The following is an 18,947-nucleotide window of genomic DNA, read 5'->3' as shown; positions in this document are numbered from 1 at the left end:
CTAACAGTGATAAAGAAAAATTCAACCAAATCATCAAGAGAATTGTGCATGCCACACACTTTTGAAAATAAATGTTAAGAGTTATGAAATACAATGTTGAGTTAAATTATTCACAGTACAGAGTATATTTTTTTTAAGAAAGTGCCTTTAAAACACTGAGGTAAGGAACTAGAAAGCAACAAACTGTATGCTCATGTTGCTGATACAGTTAGAGTTATTAAGCCAAAACTGTTGATGTGTGTGCAATGACAGATGTCTCTTTCAAATCATAGAAGGTGAAATTAATTCTCCTAATATTTTTGGTTATTTGACTTGAAACTATTTTCATTCTTTTTCATCTACCGTTGTGACAAATGAATCCTCCCCTCACTTTTACTTGTACTTTTTTTCTTTTTTCAAGAGACAACAACCCTATGGCATATCTATTCTTCTCATAGCAAGAGCTGAGCAGTGTTTTTTTTTCTCAAAATTTAGTCCCTAGCCTTATCATGCAGGTTCATTTAGCCACTCCAGGGTCTGGCATGCAATGGACAACATGAAGGCATGTCAGTCATTTCAGCAAGTTATGTAACCTTCAATATACCCCTGCTGCTGTTGAAGCCAATGCTTCTGTGTGGTCTCTGATCTCCACCAGAGACTCTACCATGAGAACAAGTAGCCCAGATATAGACCCTTGCCACCCCCCTAGGTAATGTTGAGCCTCTTCAATCACATCATTCTTCTCTTTATCGAGCTCTATCACACTTCTGGTCTGCTAATAGAATGTGTCTCACCTGTGTCATTCCCATGGTCAATGGAGCTTTCTGACATGTGGGATATTATGAATTGTACAATAATCACTCATTTCCATCAACAACATACACACTGATTGGTCAGGGTACCCATTATAAATTGAGTATATACCAACGGAAAAAATTCTGGCTGTTCATGTACCACTGAGTGGCCACACTTTTCTATTGGCATATGCTTTAGCAGACTGAGGAAAATATAAGAAAAATTAGGTTCATTCTTCATAACTAAAAAAAAAAAAAAATTTTGAATTTCTAGGTTGTCCCTCCCAAAATCTTGAAATAAAAATAAAGATAAAGCAAATAAATGTCAGAAATAATGGAATCCACCAGGAAGACTCACACAAACGATAATAAAATCCACTCTTCTTTATTGTGCAAACACAGATTTAGTGCTTTCATCCACAGGAACGTGGACTTCATCAGAATACATTTGATACTTAATTAATCATTTAAATGCTCATTTTTTTGGTGACAAGAATACTATTTGATAAAATTGTTGTTCGATTTAAAGTGAACATGCACTAAATAATACAGTAATGTGATAAAAAACTCATACTTGTGAAATCAAATAAATATTTAACTCAAACTCTAAATGTCATGTATACATACAGTAATAAACTACTAAATTTCCCTAACCATATAAATTAACATCATAGAAAATCTTAAAATCTTGGCAGATTCTCATACCTCTCAACTGTCCAGATTTCCGCAGATTGTCCAAATTTTTGCCTCATAGATTTGGTCTTTTCCTTATAAAAATGCAATCTTCTGGCAAGTCATTGGGGATTGAATTCATTAAATAATGACAGACATTTGAGGTTTAGGCTTCGGGTTACATATTCGAATGCTTAATTGTTTGATTCACTAAAGATCAAACTTTAGTGATCAAACAATTAAATGTTTGAATATATTAAAAATAAATATTTACAAAAAAAAAAAAGAAAAAGTAAAGGGTGTAAGCAGGGGGGCAAACCCCCTGCACCCCCCCACACCCACCGCTACTTAAATATACCAACTCCAAGATCGCACATCAGTGTGCTACAGTGCAGAAATGGAAAATTTCCCTTTCCTACACTGTAGCACAATCTTGGAGTTGGTATATTTAAGTAGCAGGGGGGTGTGGGGGATGCAAGGGGGCTTGCCCCCTGCTTACACCCTTAATTTTTTTTTTTATTCAATTTTTTTTAAATTTTTTAAAAATATTCGAACATTTAAATGATTGGTCACTAAAGTTTACCAGCGTTCGGATATATAAAATAGACCCTAGGGTTCAACCTCTTACTCTAGCAACTTTCTATGTTTATAAGGGCAGTAAAATCTGTCCCTATTTTTGGACCTTTGTCCCACCATTACATTAGTCTTTTCCCTGGTTTTGCATTGAGGGAATAATAACAAACAGTTCACCCAAATGCAGCACAGCAAGCCGACAGAGCTCGGAAACAGCGTCGCCCAATAGTAAATAATTCCAGTCACCATAAAACGCTGTCCCCTAATGGCACCAAAACACAGCCTTAATAAACTTCATAAAAAGCGGACTTCCAGTGAACCATTAACGTTGTTGATGCATATAAAATCCAACGATTCTGCAAAGTTCGTGAACAAAAAGTATTTATTTATCCTTAATACAACAAAAGTAAGCGCTTTCACCCGTAGGCTTCTTCAGACTTTTACAAACATGGAAGCGTATTAATTGTTTACATAGCCCTCCCTTGGCTATAATTGGTTAAAAAACTTAAAAAAATTTTTTTAATTACAATTAGGTGTAATTCAAAGCGCTACTATTTCTTTAAAAACGCATGAAGCATTATAATAACCTTATATAAAAATCCAATTTAATATAAAATCATTACAGATAACATATGCTTAAAATAATTTAGTACAAATTTTAAAATTTCTTGTCATAAGACAAAATCAATACACTTTTAATACATATATTATAAAACTCAGAACATGTAGAGCATGAAACATTAAGGTAAAACAAAATAATTAGTGGTTACCCAGATTATGTGTTCCAGCATGTCCCAAAAGGAACTTAAGACAATTATGTCTCTACATGAATACATCAAACCTGTATAAAAAGAACCATACTAGTTGTTTATTCATTTAGGTCTAAAGACCCTTCTACTCTTTAAAAAAGGTTTAATCTGGACCTTGTCATTCAAACCTGGTTGTTCATCTGCCCTCAATCTGACTATCCATCTTGTTTCACATTCTAAGGTCCGATTAATTATATCACCCCCTCTATAGTTACATTCCAAGAGTTGTATAATACAAAAACTAAAAGTGTGATTAGAACCTACTTCTTTATAATGTTTAGCTGAAGCATTGAACATTGATCCCAACCTGATATGATAATTGTGCTCTCTAATGCGCTCTTTCAATGTTCTATTGGTTTTCCCAATATAGAACGCAGGGCACACTGCGCATCTAGCCAAATAAACAACATTCCTACTGTCACAACTAGTGTCAGTATTGAAATAAAACGTACATCCAGTGGCCGGATGTATAAAGGTTATGTCACTGTTGATATAAGTACATTGATTGCATTTGCCACAAGGCACAGTGTTCACCTCAGGCCTAATAGTTCTTTTCTTATAATTTACATTTTTAGGTTTACATAATAACCTCTTAAGGTTGGGTTTATTTTTAAAAGTTATCTTGGGTTCAGGCCCTACTATTTTACCTATTTCACTATCAGAAAGCAGAATATCCCAATGTTTAATCATCAGGTTTCTCATCTCCTGGCTGTCCTTAGAAAAGAACATAGACGCTCTCAACTCCATTTTATTTAATATTGCTCTATCATCATCTTGATTAATTTGTTCCGAAAAATAAGGTCTAGCTCTAGTATCCCTTAAGTCATCTACCTCAGTAATTGCTTTTTCAATCACTTTTTCAGTATAACCCCTATCTAAAAACCTCTTTCTCAAATCCTCTACCTCCATCCTATATCCATCTTCAGAGGGATTAAGTCTGGAGGCTCTCATAAACTGTTCTTTTAGAATATTGTTGAATATATAATGAGGATGCATACTATGCCTATGGAGTAGTGTATTCCTATGGCACAATTTCCTATGAATTGAGGTATTTAGGAGTCCATTTTCCAATTTAAATATATCTACATCCAGGTATGATATCCTGTTATCTGAGTAATTAAGAGTAAATTTCAGGAACCCAGTGGAAGCATTCATGTAATCCACAAAACTTTTAAGTGTATCTACATCTCCTAGCCAAACTAAAAAAAGGTCATCTACGAACCTACGGTACATACCGACGAACTTACTAAATAAATCTGATTTATATAAACACTTATCTTCCCATGCTGCCATTACAAGGTTGGCGTAGCTATTTGCACACGATGTGCCCATAGCTACGCCATCCCTTTGAAGGTACACATCTTCCCCAAAGACAAAAACATTGTTAGACAGTATTGTTTCCAAATACAATGTAACCAAATCCACCTTATCAGCTGAAAAGTCTGAATATGTGCGTAGGTATTCTTGTATGTAATGAATGCCCGTATCATTTGGTATCACTGTAAATAAACTGACAACATCTAAGGTAACTAAATAATATTGCTTCCCTTCATCCAATTGACTAATGTATGCATATAAATCTATGAGAAATTGTTTGCTATCTTTAAGTATATTACTATTCATATTAACTAATGGCCTTAAAACAGTTTCTGTATAAATTGATAGTGGTTCTGTCACCCATCCCTGACCAGCCACAATCGGTCTCATCGGGGGTTTTGTCCGAGATTTATGGATTTTCGGTAAACCCTGAATGACGGGTATTACCGGATTATCAACCTTAAAATACTCATATAATTCTTTAGTGATACAGGATGACATAATGAGGTCATCAAGCATATAATATACCTCAAACACTTTATCTTTCACAACCTTCAAATCTATCTTAAAGTAAAATTTGTCATCACTAAGGAGTTGTCTCATGCTTTCATTATAATCAGATGTATCCATAATTACGATGGGACCTCCTTTGTCAGCTGGCCTGATGACTAACTTATTATCATTTCTCATTTCATTCAAAGCTTTTCTTTGATTATAGTTCAAGTTCTGTCCATGTTTTGGATTCTTTTTACCTTGAAAATAACTATATATTTCATTTTCCAGGACTCTACCAAAAACATCAACTACTGGATGTAGCTGTGGAATGTAGGTACTATTAGACCGGAAGCGAGGTCCCTGTATCTCATCATTACTTGTTCCAAAATCTAATCTGAGTTGTACATTCCTAATAAATATTTTTGTGAAAATAATCGTATCTACAACATCATTCCTTCTGGTTGGAATAAAGTTAAGACCCTTATTCAACACTTGTTTTTCATATTCAGTTAAGGTTCTGCCAGATAGATTCACCACTAGTGAGAGATCTTCTCCCACATCTTCTTCAAAGTCGGGCCCTGATGGTCTTCCACTGAGCCCTTCCTTTTGTGCCTCCCTCTGCTGGCAGACCGTCTCCTTTCCGGAAAACGACCCTGTGCTATGGGGAAAGGGGTATTTTCCTTTTGCACCGGTGGATGATTAACATTACCTGCCTGCATAACCTTAGGTCTTACAACTGCCTCTGTATGTACAGGCATCTCGCTTCTGTTTAGAGGTGTGTCACATATTTGCTGACTTTGTCCCTCCGATTCCGAAGAATCATTCCCCTCATCACTGTTCACTCTAACCATAACATTATCCATCAACGGATTACTATTCCCTTTAATCTGAGATCCATCAGTGTTATTTACGGCAACATATCTATCATTCTCATTGAGTGACCAACCACATTATCATTTTCACGTAGCATCCCATTTGCAGCATTCTCCGGATACCTCCGTTGAGAAGCCGCAGATGCGTAGCTGCGTCGATTATTATATAAACCATTACTATTGTTAAAATTTTCCTTAGGCCAAGTGAAAACCTGACTGTTTCTAAAATCACATACATCTCTAGTGATTTTAGTTTTCTTTTGTTCAATCAAGCGTTTTTCAAATAATAACACATCATCTAACATTCTCTCAAGTTTGGTATTTAAATCAACATTAGCATACTTCATTTTAAAGTCATTGAATTATTGATTAACCAGTGTTCTCAATGTATTTTCTTCAGGCGTATGAAACTCAATACGGAGCCTCATATAATTGAAGCTTAGCTCAATATTGAGCTGCTGCCACTTAAAAAGTAAATCTGGAAACCTATTTCCTGACGTGGGCATCTTTAAGATACGTAGCCCACGAGGAACAATCTTTTTAACTAGGCAGGCTTCAAAGTATTGTCGCTGTACCTGTAGTTTCTTGAGTCTTGTAAATGCAGTCTCTATTTCTTGTAAGTCCTTCATAGTGTTTAGTAAACCTCCTTGGTTAAAATTTGTACTAAATTATTTTAAGCATATGTTATCTGTAATGATTTTATATTAAATTGGATTTTTATATAAGGTTATTATAATGCTTAATGCGTTTTTAAAGAAATAGTAGCGCTTTGAATTACACCTAATTGTAATTAAAAAAAATTTTTTAAAGTTTTTTAACCAATTATAGCCAAGGGAGGGCTATTTAAACAATTAATACGCTTCCATGTTTGTAAAAGTCTGAAGAAGCCTACGGGTGAAAGCGCTTACTTTTGTTGTATTAAGGATAAATAAATACTTTTTGTTCACGAACTTTGCAGAATCGTTGGATTTTATATGCATCAACAATGTTAATGGTTCACTGGAAGTCCGCTTTTTATGAAGTATATTAAGGCTGTGTTTTGGTGCCATTAGGGGACAGCGTTTTATGGTGATTGGAATTGAGGGAATAATGGCAAAAAAATAATAATAATAAAAAATAAAAAATAAAAAAGAAACAGCTGTGGAGATTCTCTTTTCACCATTGCTTGAACAGCACTGATGTACTGTATAAGCATGGGAACAGAAGTCCCTTACATACACACCATACATCAATAAACAAGGCAGAACACAGAGGAACACTACAACACCATTATGCAAATGTATTATTTAAGAAATGTAAGCAATTTGTTTTTTAAATAATGTCATTGGATAATAGTAATAACCACTCCTGGATGTGGATACAACAGGAATTTCCTATGTTTGGATTAATTTAATCTCTCAAGCTTTGCCATTGCAATCAAATAGTTAAATTCTGTGATAACCACACCAAGTCATGGGTTACTGCCAAATCATAAAATAACTTCATAATATAATAGCAAGTAAAAAATATGAAATAATTATGCCACACAGCAAAAGTGTTTTTTCTTTTACCTGTTAATAGTTTAGCACTTTCATGAAAAATGGTCAGACTTCATCAGAACTAAATCACCCCTGCATTAATTAATTTAAATACAAACACACACACACACACGCGCGCGCGCGCACACACACACACACACACACACACACACACACACACACATCTATCACTTGCCCATAAAACAATACCTTTTTCATATTTTGCAGAGGGAATTGTTTTGGCAATTAGTTCTGGATGCTGATTAACCTCCTGGTTTAAATGACTATATTTCTATTTTTGCAGTTTTATAAGAGAAATGTAATAAGTTTAAATTTCAAGGCGAAATATACAAGGATTATCCTGTCATAGTTTTAGAATACAAGTAGTCCTGTTAAATATTCTAGGCATGGATGACTATTGAAATCAGAAAATTGGGTGGACTGTTAGACAGCTGACCATGTTTCTAAGGACTGAAGAAATGTATATGACTGAGGTGTCACTGAATGTATTTAGATGGCATATTTTAATATAAAAAGCACAATCTGCAAGGTATTATATTTTAGCCAATAATTATTGATCAAGCAGACTTATGTATGTTACTCATATATCTTTCTATCAGCGTGTCTATCAATCTACCTGTAGCTATATAAATAGATACACAGATAGATCGATAAATAGCTAGACCTTTGTGGTAAGTATCTTTGATGCTGATGAAATATCTACAGTGATTTTCACATGTGGTACAAGTTTGAAGTAATTCTCTTTCTGACTGCACACCTGCTTTTATATCCTCATTGTACCTGTTGTTTGTTATGCATCCTGACATCATGAGGCTGAGAAAAAAGAAAATAGGAAGGCCAAGTTCTTAGTGTTAAAATCTCTGCTTCACACCTCCAGGGCCCAGGGTTCAATGTTGACTTCTGTTCTCTGTCAGTTTGTAGTCTGCATGCATATGTGTGTTTTGTAGATTCATTGGCTGACTTCCACATTCATAAGAATATACTGCTTGAATGGCTACTTTGAATGTATTTATTACATTTACTACTATCCTTGCTGCCTAGATTGTGCAGAAGGGGTCTGCGAACCAGTTTGCTTACCCAGTTAGCAACTATTAAATGTTCCTGCTTTGTCTCCTAACTGCACCACCACCTTCTTACACTTTTTAAATCTATCTACCAGAAACAATATTTAATATACTTTTGTTACCTCACTTGCCAGCACAAATGTTGGATGTTGCTCAAAAATGTATCCTGTATTCTTTTTTTGAAATCCTTTCATGTAATACGTTTATGTTAATCTATGATTGTTTTCTTTTGTTTTATGTATAATTGTGTTCAATATTATCGGTAATCTGTACTTGTACTCTCCATTGAAGCTTTTCTTCCCAGGCCTCCATTGAAAAGGGGCTTTACCAAATCCAACTTTACTGGTAAACAATGACAAATAATAATAATAATAATAATAATAATAATAATAAATACAATATCCCCTGATGGCTCCATGGATGATGACCATTTCTTTAAAGGAGAACTAATGGATCAGATCAGTGACAGAGTAGCAGATGACTGAAGGCATGATGACGCAAAAGACAGTGTACCGCATGCTTTGTACCACATTCAATGACAGTTATCACTATCTATCACTCAAAAAAAACTTTTCCATTTTCTGATGTGATACAGTGATATAGTCCCAGAACTACTACAACGGGCTTCCAAGGCAGTTTTTGAATGACACCATGTAACTGCTCTTGTGCAGGGATTGAACTAGTCTGCTATGTGGAATTGTTTCTATTAGTTTTGCAGACATGGATAAGAGATTCTGGGTCAATAACTGATTAAGCTCTTCAAAGACAGTCCCTGTGTCTTGCATAACTTCGCTGTAGCTACGTTTCATTCCTCTTGCACACAGTCACAGAGGACACAAAGCCTTATATAAGTAGCCTTCTACCATGCTTCGAAATGGCATGTGGTGCTGAGAAGACCCATCATTATTATTCTGACTTATTATTCCTCAATGCCATGAGCTGTTCTTTCTAAACATTCTATGTAGCTACGCCATCCACCTCTCCAAATTTGTATCTGTTATTATCTACCATGCCATTACATTGCATTCACATGTATTTATTTATTTACTTATTTATTTTAAAAGGCAGATCTAACAAATATATTTATTATCTTTGTCATCTCTTTGTTAATCTCATATATTTCACTAATGTTTACTGTTCAAAAGCTTCAGCGAGCCTCCTAATGCAGTTAAAAGATGTATTGTCCCTGCCTATTGACCTTCTCAAATTTCTCAGAAACTGCAGTTTTGCTTTCTGTATAGTCCTAGTTCTTTTTGAACCAGTCTCCTCACAGGTCATTTTCAATACCCCTGTAATGACTCACGTTCCTATAAGCCATGAGGTTTCCATTCCAGTTCCCTTTTCTTCTTAGTTTACATAAGTTAACTAGTTCTTCTTATCAAACTTCCATATCCTCTGGAATATACTGTCCTTGTTTTCCGATGTTCTTTCTTAATGTACTCTACAATTTTTCATTCACTCCCATCATTCTGTAGTATATTATTCTTCTCTGTCAGCAAACTAGAGCCGTTTTTTCACTAATCCTGAATGGTCATCTATCATCCAGTACTGCAGACCACAAACCACATAAAGCATGTTCATTAATACTGTTTGGTTCCATGAGCTCTTCTCCTTTAATCCATTCCTTATCAGTGTATCACATTAACTCTGTCACTTTGCCTTTGTCATCAGCTTTGACTCAAGCCATATCCCCCATGTAGTTCTTCAAAATGGTCAGTCCATATTGGTATTCACCTCTTCTTTATGCACCTTTGAATTCTTGGTTATAAGCACATAGTGACCTTTGTCAGTGTATCTAGTGACCTATATAGTATGGCCACCCATCAGGATTCTCCTGTCATGCTGCATCCATTGGTGAACATCTCACTTTGGACTCCCTTTTCCCATTTTCCCTGCCTTAATCATGCATTTATTGCATCATCATGATATGCTGCAACTCACTTTGAATAACTCTATCTTTCTGTGGAACCCATAGCTGCTATCACTGTATCAGGCTTCCTTGTTATGGTCCAGGTTCCATTTTTATGTCTGCACTGCCAATGGCCCCCTCGGTAATCAGTGCGCATATTCAGTTCATTGGATTCCACAATCCCCTGGCATGCACAGTAATAAAGTTCAGTCTTCAGCTTCCTTACCCCAGTATTATCCCCTATTACTATCGTGCCTGTACATTTCAGTTCTTCTTTTACCTATTGGCCCTCTATGTACAGCCCAGCTTTCATCTCTCAAAGACATCTGATGTCAGCATGTAGATCAGTTGCAGAATATGAACCTGCATCTTACACATATTATAGAAATGAGTCCCAGGCATTTATCAAAATTTAATTTAGAAAAATAGATGCAGTAGATACACTTTATTCGCAAACGCCAATCAACAGATAGGTCTTTTTCTAAAATGTCCAGTTGGTTAAAGTAATTAACTGTTGTTTCTATATAAATTGTGTCATTCGATAAGTCAAGTTCTCAACGCATTTTCCAGCATGCCCTTCCTTAATTTTTAGGCCATTTTTTTTATAAAAAGCTCCATAAACTTTTTATTCAGCTACAACCCTCAAAAATGTAACTTTTCCAGTTATGACATTATCCTAGGGTAATAGGGTAACATGAGTTATGCTAATAGTCTTTCATGAGTCATCTTTGTTCATGCGCTGTGGTATGCCATTAAAGTCTATGGATGCAAAAGATGCTTTGCCTATGCCTACATCACTGAAGTTAAACTTTCTTACTTTTCCTCAATGATCTCAGTGCAAAGTAACCACACATTTTAAAATTAATTTTGTAGAGGAATGGGATGACCAGAACATTTCCTGGTGGGGGAAAGTGCTGTTTATAAATATTGTCAAATCAGTTTAATATGCATTTTATTTTGAAATAAGTAATTTAATGTGGAAATTATCATCTTACTATTAAAATTGTGCTGCACAGAATGTATTAAGGAGAGACAGACCTTTTCTGAGAAACAAAGCCAACAGCAAACACGTCAAGCTACCAAAAGTAGATCAGAGAGAAAAAAAAAAAAAACAACACAACTACTGTCACATAACACAGTAATCAGTAAGCCTCAGTTCTTATGATGATTTATTGGAATGCATTTTGTTTTGGTTTGACACAGTGGAAGCAGAGTTCCATTTTCTGGTAGTGATTTTGTTTTATTTCAACCCATATCTAGTGACATTGTCAGGAAAGAACAGTTTAAATCTCAATAGATATTGCATACGAGTTTCATCTCCCTTCACACCTTACTAAATTGAAAGCTATTAATACGTTTTGCGTACTTGGCATGATGCATCAACATTCTATAAATTTACTAATTACAGCTCCACATGAAAACTCTCTGCACTTTAGTCAGCATAAAGGATCAGTCTACATAACGTTAATATTAAACAGAGGGTGCTAGTAAACATACTGGCAGACAAACAGAATCCCTTTACAGAACATCTACTAATCAATAAATTCAAAATTATTTATACTAGCTCACTGAGAAAATGATCACTTCTTTGACAGCATGGACTGAATGGAAAAACAGGCACATGTTAACACGAATGAGCTAAGAGCTGCAGTGGGATTTTTATAGTATCCTAACAATAGCCCCACACTATCTTTCGAGTTTCAAACTATTCCAGATTTACAAAAGAGATGGTAAGCATAAACAGGCAAGAGGACAGGAAATAGATACTCTTAAATGAAATAAAAAGGTCCAGAAATAAATGGACTGACACTTTTAGAAGTTCATCTGAAATCATATCTCATCTCAGATGAGAGAAGCAGAAACCCCTTAATCTGAACATCGCTCATCTATGATTGAAATGCTTTGAAAGTGGGCGAAACTTAAACCTACAACAAAGAGGTAGAGGAAATCAGACCACAGAACACATCCATTGTACTCAGAGTGAAAAAGATCTCCACAGAGCCCATCACAAAATCACTTGGAGTCCAAAGTACTCTATGTAAAACCATTAATCTTAGAATGTGTGTAAACACTATCCTGCAGACAGGCAACAATTTACTGTTCTCAGCGACAGACAAATAGCTACTAGTGCTCTGTCATTTAACCCCAGTGGTTCTTGGGAAGGCATGGAAAGAAAGGTTATTACGCCATCCTGTCACACAAAGCTGCAACATCTGTCATCCGTATATAATGACTTTACATGCTAATGTAATACCATATGCAGAGATATTTCAGTCATCACTGGTCTGTCTGTCAGTGCAGTGTCATTTAAATTGTTCAGGTATATGGAAATTCACAGCATGAATGCCCTAAACATGGAAAGTATTTAGCAAAATATTTGCAGTGTGTTTGCAATCCATAATCCCCAGTAGATGATTAGACATGCTAAATCTTGTAACTTGATTGGATAAGACAGGCTTTAGCTGAGATGTTATCCAGTACTGTAGTTCTGTGCATTTCCTAGAACACAGCAGTACCGATATGCTTTTTAATGTGCAAAATGCTACCATTTTTAACATTTAAAAATACTATCAAGCAAGAAATGAAAGAAGACATCTATTATATTTTTAAAAATTTACTTTACTTACAGTTATAATGTCTGTTCTCTGCAGCTCACTGACGGTGAAATATTTCAGCTCTATTTCCGTCCACCTAGGTGCACTTGACTCTTTTCAGCAACTTGCCAAGTTCCTGAATGATAAAAAATAACCTCACTCCATGTGTACACAGGAAATACTAGACAATAAAAGACCAGGGGTCTATTGAATCAGCGTTTGGTTATCTTGGCGGATGCATCGTTGAACACTGTAAGAAGTTGATACAGACAGCGTTTAAATGTAAGGCAAATACAGAGATTAGTTGTTATATTTATTTGCTGGCCGCATTCCAAGAAACTGAACACATACTGGGCTGATACATTAGAACATAATATCACAATATGCAGAATCACCATGCACACAATGAAATAAGCACAACTCTGATATAAATGCAGAAACATCCAAAAAGCAGATGAAATGTAATTCAGGCAAATGTAATTGAGGTAACCTGTAAACCAAGCAAAATGTTTATTAAATGTCAGAACTAGTCTCAGGTTTGTACAGTGCATTTCTGGGAGTCTAATACAGGGATATAAAGTTTGCACTTGGTGTAAAATTTACATTTTAAGGAAGAAACACAAAACCACTTTTGTCAGACCAAATGTGCCATCTTTTTTTTTTCAGAACAGGAGCTTTGAAAAACACAATGGTATTCAGAGTATCTAGTCTGATTAAGAACCCCAGGTGAATATGCCAGCACTACAATTAACCTAGAGTTTCAAAATCTCCCAGTAGGTAATGTAGCAAGCTCTATGCTAGCCACAAATAAAGATAAAAACAAACAAATAAACAAACAAAACAAATTCAGACCATCATAGTAGAGACAATATACTCAGAGGCAGGATGTTGCAGAGGGCAGTAACTAGCTTGCTGCAACACAATTGCAGTCCTTTGGCCTCTAGTATCTGTATTTTTTAAGATTTGTATTAATGAAACCTGTCACACATACCAGTTTGTAGCATACAACACTGCAGCTAAAACTAAGCCTTTAGGTGAAGTGGGTTTGATTAGTGGGCCAGGTACTGGAGGAGATGGTATGAGAGAGAATGACATGTGATGAGGCAATGTATGCTCTTGTCCCTCACATGCCTTGTTGTAAACTCCATTCTAGCATCCTTTGTAGAAACTATAAATCACATGGAAGATGTTATTGTAATGCCCTATGAAAGTTAGGCCACTAGTGATAGAAGATAATATCCCTCTCAAAATCCCATTACTTGCCATGTCTGTGTCATCAACAGATATATGCAAGGTGGGAAACATATGGCTAAGAGAAATTCTCCAGTGACCGCTGCCTGGATGATGTCCATGCCATCCATGATGGTGGCTTGATGGTCGGTAGATGAACACACAAACATAAATGTAAAAAATATGATATTAGACATACACATGTTCAAAAATATGAATTCCCACCTAATACATTTTTTTATCAGTAGAGTGGTATCATATTCTAAATGTTCATATCACATCTAGAATTAAAAGTTTATTTGGCAGATAATATGATGCAGAAGAATTATTTTGTGTCAAATGAAAAAAAAATCTGGTGACTACAAAATGCTGATAATAGAGGCAAACAAAATGTTTACCTGAACAACATGAAGGATTATCTCAAGACAAAAGGAAATGATTTTACCACTCTACTCCTGGCTGTTCAATCAGACCTCGAGCATAGTATACCGAATATAATTTATTAATCTTCTGTCCTGAATACTAACAATGTTTATTTGTATCTACCAATGTATACTATTCTTACCAGTTTTTCATTGACTAATACTATTTTTGGCCATCTCTTACAAACTGCCTTATCTGCTCTACTGTCATTCTATTTGCACTATCCTGGCTGAGCCTGGAAACAGTCCAGGTGGATTAATGCTCTAGCCAAGTCAGCAAAAAAAAAAAAAAAAAAAAAAATAGGTAACTAGCAAATAAACTAACAAACTACATTTAATGGTTGGCTGTTCCGCAATATACACTTCAAGAGTCATGCTGCCAGTGCTAAACCACATCAGTCTGACTGATAAACAGTCCTAGGGAGAAGACATATGAGAGAAGTTCAACTGGTGCTTTGTAAGGAGGGGAATTATAGGGATAGTTCTACCATCTCTAAGTATTTCAAAGGGTTAATTATGTACAGTTACACAGCACTTTTCATAGGAATGTGGGACGAACTTGGGATCATGTCAGTGCTCAGTTGTATAATGGGTTTAAGGACTCTTAGGGGCAAAAACAAGAAATGTTCACCCACAAATGAAACAGAATGAACTGCCAGGGCAGCCGTTATGTTCTTCTACATGAGGAATTCAAGGATGAGTGGGACAGCATGCACAAACATTAATAGCGTGTGATAAAACATGTTGTGTAGAAGAGAATGAATCCTTCTGAATCCACAGTGCGGAGGAACATGATGTGAGGCAGGAGAGGAACATGATGTGAGGCAGGAGAGTGAATTTTATGAACTATCTTCAAAGCAGACTTAACATACCATGTCGTCAGATTCACTGGCATTTTATTTTGATGTGATATTTATTTGTTCTCACTTTCATGTTCCAGGAAATGATTTGTACTGAAATAATGTTTGATAAAATCTGTTTTCAGAACTTTTGTGAAATATACAGCAGTTTCATTCATTGTAAAAAAAATATTTTCAGACTACAGATTACAACCAGTTACAAAAATCTGCCTCATTTAGAAAAGGTACTTTAATTATCTATTGCATTTTTCAGGCATTTTGCCCTCCCACGATAATTTGAAGGGGTAGTTAAATGTTTTAGCAATTCCAGTTTTATTTCTGTTCCTGTTTTGGTCTGACTCACATTAGGATCCATAGCCGTTCTTCAGTAAAAGGCTTGGATTATTCCTCTTATTCTGGGTAAATATATCTGTATTTGGCAGAATTCACAGAAGTGCTAGTGGTGAATAGTTTATTCTTTTCTATATGCACAGCCACCCTTTGTTTTATTATAGCTTCACTGGTCCTCATTTTTCTTTCTGTGCTCATTTTTATATTTGTTAAACGCATTTTCTCTTAATACTGAAGAACACAAAATGACACATTCTAGTTAATGTGGAGCATGTTTTCCTGAATACATGCTCAAACTGATGGCATTTGGTTTGGGTCTTACACCTTCCATGTCACTTTCTGCTTCTTAAATGTTCCATTTTTTCTGCTATCACCTTATCTGTGAAATATACTATTTTATCTTGTTAAGACTTGCAGTTTTGTTTCAAACAGAATTTCCTTGTAAGATGGCAGACTTGTATGTCCATTAATTTTTCACAGCACTTTCATATGTATTTCAAGACTTTCAGAAGGACTGTCACGTTTACTCAGACTGTGTCATCTTATTTCTCTAGAATCCCAACTTTTAGCTGGTATAATTTACAATTAAATTGATTGGACAACACTGCCTGATGAACACTGGCTCCCACATGCCTACACAGTTTAAAATTCACAGAAAAGGCAGCACAAGAAACTGTAGGTTGAAAGAATTATCCTTCTGTGTGATTTACTGAAGATGCTGGCAGTTAGGTAATGACACTCGTTTTTTCCTGAATCTGCAGGTGCCTAGCCTCTTCATTTTGGATTGGACATTAATTTCTTGCAACCTACTGTTTACTGTGCTGTTTTTTTTTTTCTGTAAAATTTGGAGTACTGTTTACCTTGCACAAGACAGATATCCTGTTACCTGGATCTTGTTCCTTACAATTAGTGCACGTCAACTTTAAAATGCCAGATAAAATAATGCTCTGTCCTGAGTAGGTTTCAATACTGTTTAGAATCTTTCCAATCCAGCACCATAAAGAATGATATTGTACTCCTTAACATGCATCATTTTAAAATGCTCCATTAGTAGACCTAGTTCTCATCTGCATTATAAGCATATACTGTGTTGTTTTCTTATAATATTTATGTTGTCATTAGATATACACTGCAAAAAGATATATGAGCCTTGTACTGGGATTCTAATTCTGAGTGCTCAGAAAGACCATTTTGGTGTGGTGTGGTGCTCCAGCGGTTATTGTTGTTACCTCATAGCAAGAGATTCTCTGTTTTGTATCGAGTCTCGGCTGGTGTGCTGTCTGTGTGGAATCTACATGTCCTCCCTGCGTTCACATAGGTTTCCTCCTACATTCCAAAGACATGCATCTGGAGAGTTTTTCCCCAGGCCTCAGCTGTAAATGGGCTCTGTCCCAGTCAGACTTTGCAGGCAAACAAACGTTAAATAAATAAATTATGATTACACCAAAGAACAGAACAGTGATGCACATGTTTATTTTTACATACTCGAATTTCTTTACATTGTTAGAAACACTGCATAGAAGTAACTTTACTTATTTCAAGCACATACCATGGAAGACATAGCAGAAAACATTGACATTTTGGATGCTGACTGCCAATTGTGAAGGTCTGAGCCACGCCACCCTGCAAAATACAGTCTTTGGAAGAATCTGCTGTATGCAAGAAATGGACAAAGGTAATCTGCCTTAAATAATATTTTAATGGAGCATAGTTTTGAGTAGAGATCTTTTCTCTTTCTCATGACTTTTTAACCAGTTAAAATCTTGATAAGTTAATAGTTTATTTTTTCTGAGTATGCAGTCTGAAGCAAATGACACTAAATACACTTGACTGACATTTTAGCTGCTTGATAAGTGGAGATGAGAAGATTCCTGAAAAAAAGTAACTGTTTGTTTCTTAACATCATAATTACATCACGTGATGTCAAATATGAATGTAATATTCTGGTTATGCTGTGATAGACACCAGAACAGTGTTTTAATTGTTTTTAATTATTTAACTTTCAGTTTTGTTATAATGTGATTAGTTTAACTGTTTAAACAATAAGATAAACTGTTTTAATTGCTTTGCTGATCTTACTGAATATGCATTGGAGAGCAAAGTTGTTGTTTGTCTTTCGGCTTTTCCCGGTTAGGGGTCGCCACAGCAGAACTCTGGTCAGCTAATGATTGGCAGCAGATTTTCACGAATGCCGTGGTGCCAGCTCGACGTCCAACCTTCAACGAAGGCACGCCCATTTACGCATATCTTTCGAATGCCCACCCAACCGTGGGGAGGACATGCAGACTCCACACAGAAGGCATTCCCTGCACTCCAGCTGAGAATCGAACGGGAGAACCTCCTGCTGTGAGGCAACAACGCTACTGCTGCACTGCCACGGCATCTACATATTTAGTCTTGATCTTTTAGAATCTAAATCTAGAGCTGAGGAGTTAAGTAGTACTGAGCAAATTGATGGTCTGATTGCTTGGAATGAGAAACAGGGCAGAAGAGCTTGGACTGGCACCTGACAATGTGTTGTCCCATCTTTAGGCACGTTTCTGGCATATGGGTTGGGAGGGTGGCCTAATGGTTAAGGTGTTTGCCTTACAAACACAAGGTACAGGGTTTGAGTCTCACAAGGGATAATTGGCTAGGCTTAAAATGGCTCGCAAGGGCAGTTAGCCTAGTACTAATCTATGAACCTATGAACCTCTGACTTTCTTCACAAGTACCTGGTGAAAAATACTACGTAGAGTTTCTGTACAGATTGTGATAGCGAGTTCTCCAGGACTTGGGAAATTTCTCTATGTACCCAGCTAGGTAAGAGTTCACTATCACTGCACCAAGAAAATTCCAGGCAGTGGTGGAACAAAGCTTATTTCATCTGTATGTATCTCTCTACATGTTTTATGCTTTCTGTACTATAAGAGCAGTAATGACAAACAATAAAGGGCTGCCAGGAATTTCAAGAAGGATAAGTGGGTCACCAGAGGAGTACAAAATTAAATAAGGGAGTATTTCCATTGTTACCTGGGTAATAATAGGGAAGACATAAGAGATGAAGGTTTTCAGCAAGTTGAATGCCATACCTGGAAAACAATGGAAACAAACCCTTATGATAATATGATCTGCTGTTTGCTGAAGAGATCTGAATGAGCATTGCCACTTAGGGATAAAACCCTAAATGGAAAAGTGACATTGCCACTTAGAGATAAAATGCTTAAATGGAAAAGGGACATTGCCACTTAGGGATAAAACCCTAAATGGAAAAGGGATAACAGCAGCACATGAGCAGTTCATTTCAGGAAAATGAATTATCAAACAGCAGACTTTGTAAAATTCTCAGAGATGTGTATATACCTCTACCTCCCCCTTCAAGTTCAAGATGTAGGAAACAATAAGCCACTTTGAGGGAAGCAGCCCTGATTTGCATTACAGTCTCCATGAAGGAAACAAGGATCTTAAAATTATAGGTTTTATATATTATGAGAAAACACTAGTTAAAAC

This window comes from Protopterus annectens, chromosome 2.part1 (assembly GCF_019279795.1).
Source record: "Protopterus annectens isolate FY-2018-M chromosome 2.part1, PAN1.0, whole genome shotgun sequence".
Classification (NCBI taxonomy): Eukaryota; Metazoa; Chordata; order Ceratodontiformes; family Protopteridae; genus Protopterus; species Protopterus annectens.
Note: the sequence above shows the minus strand (reverse complement) of the source record.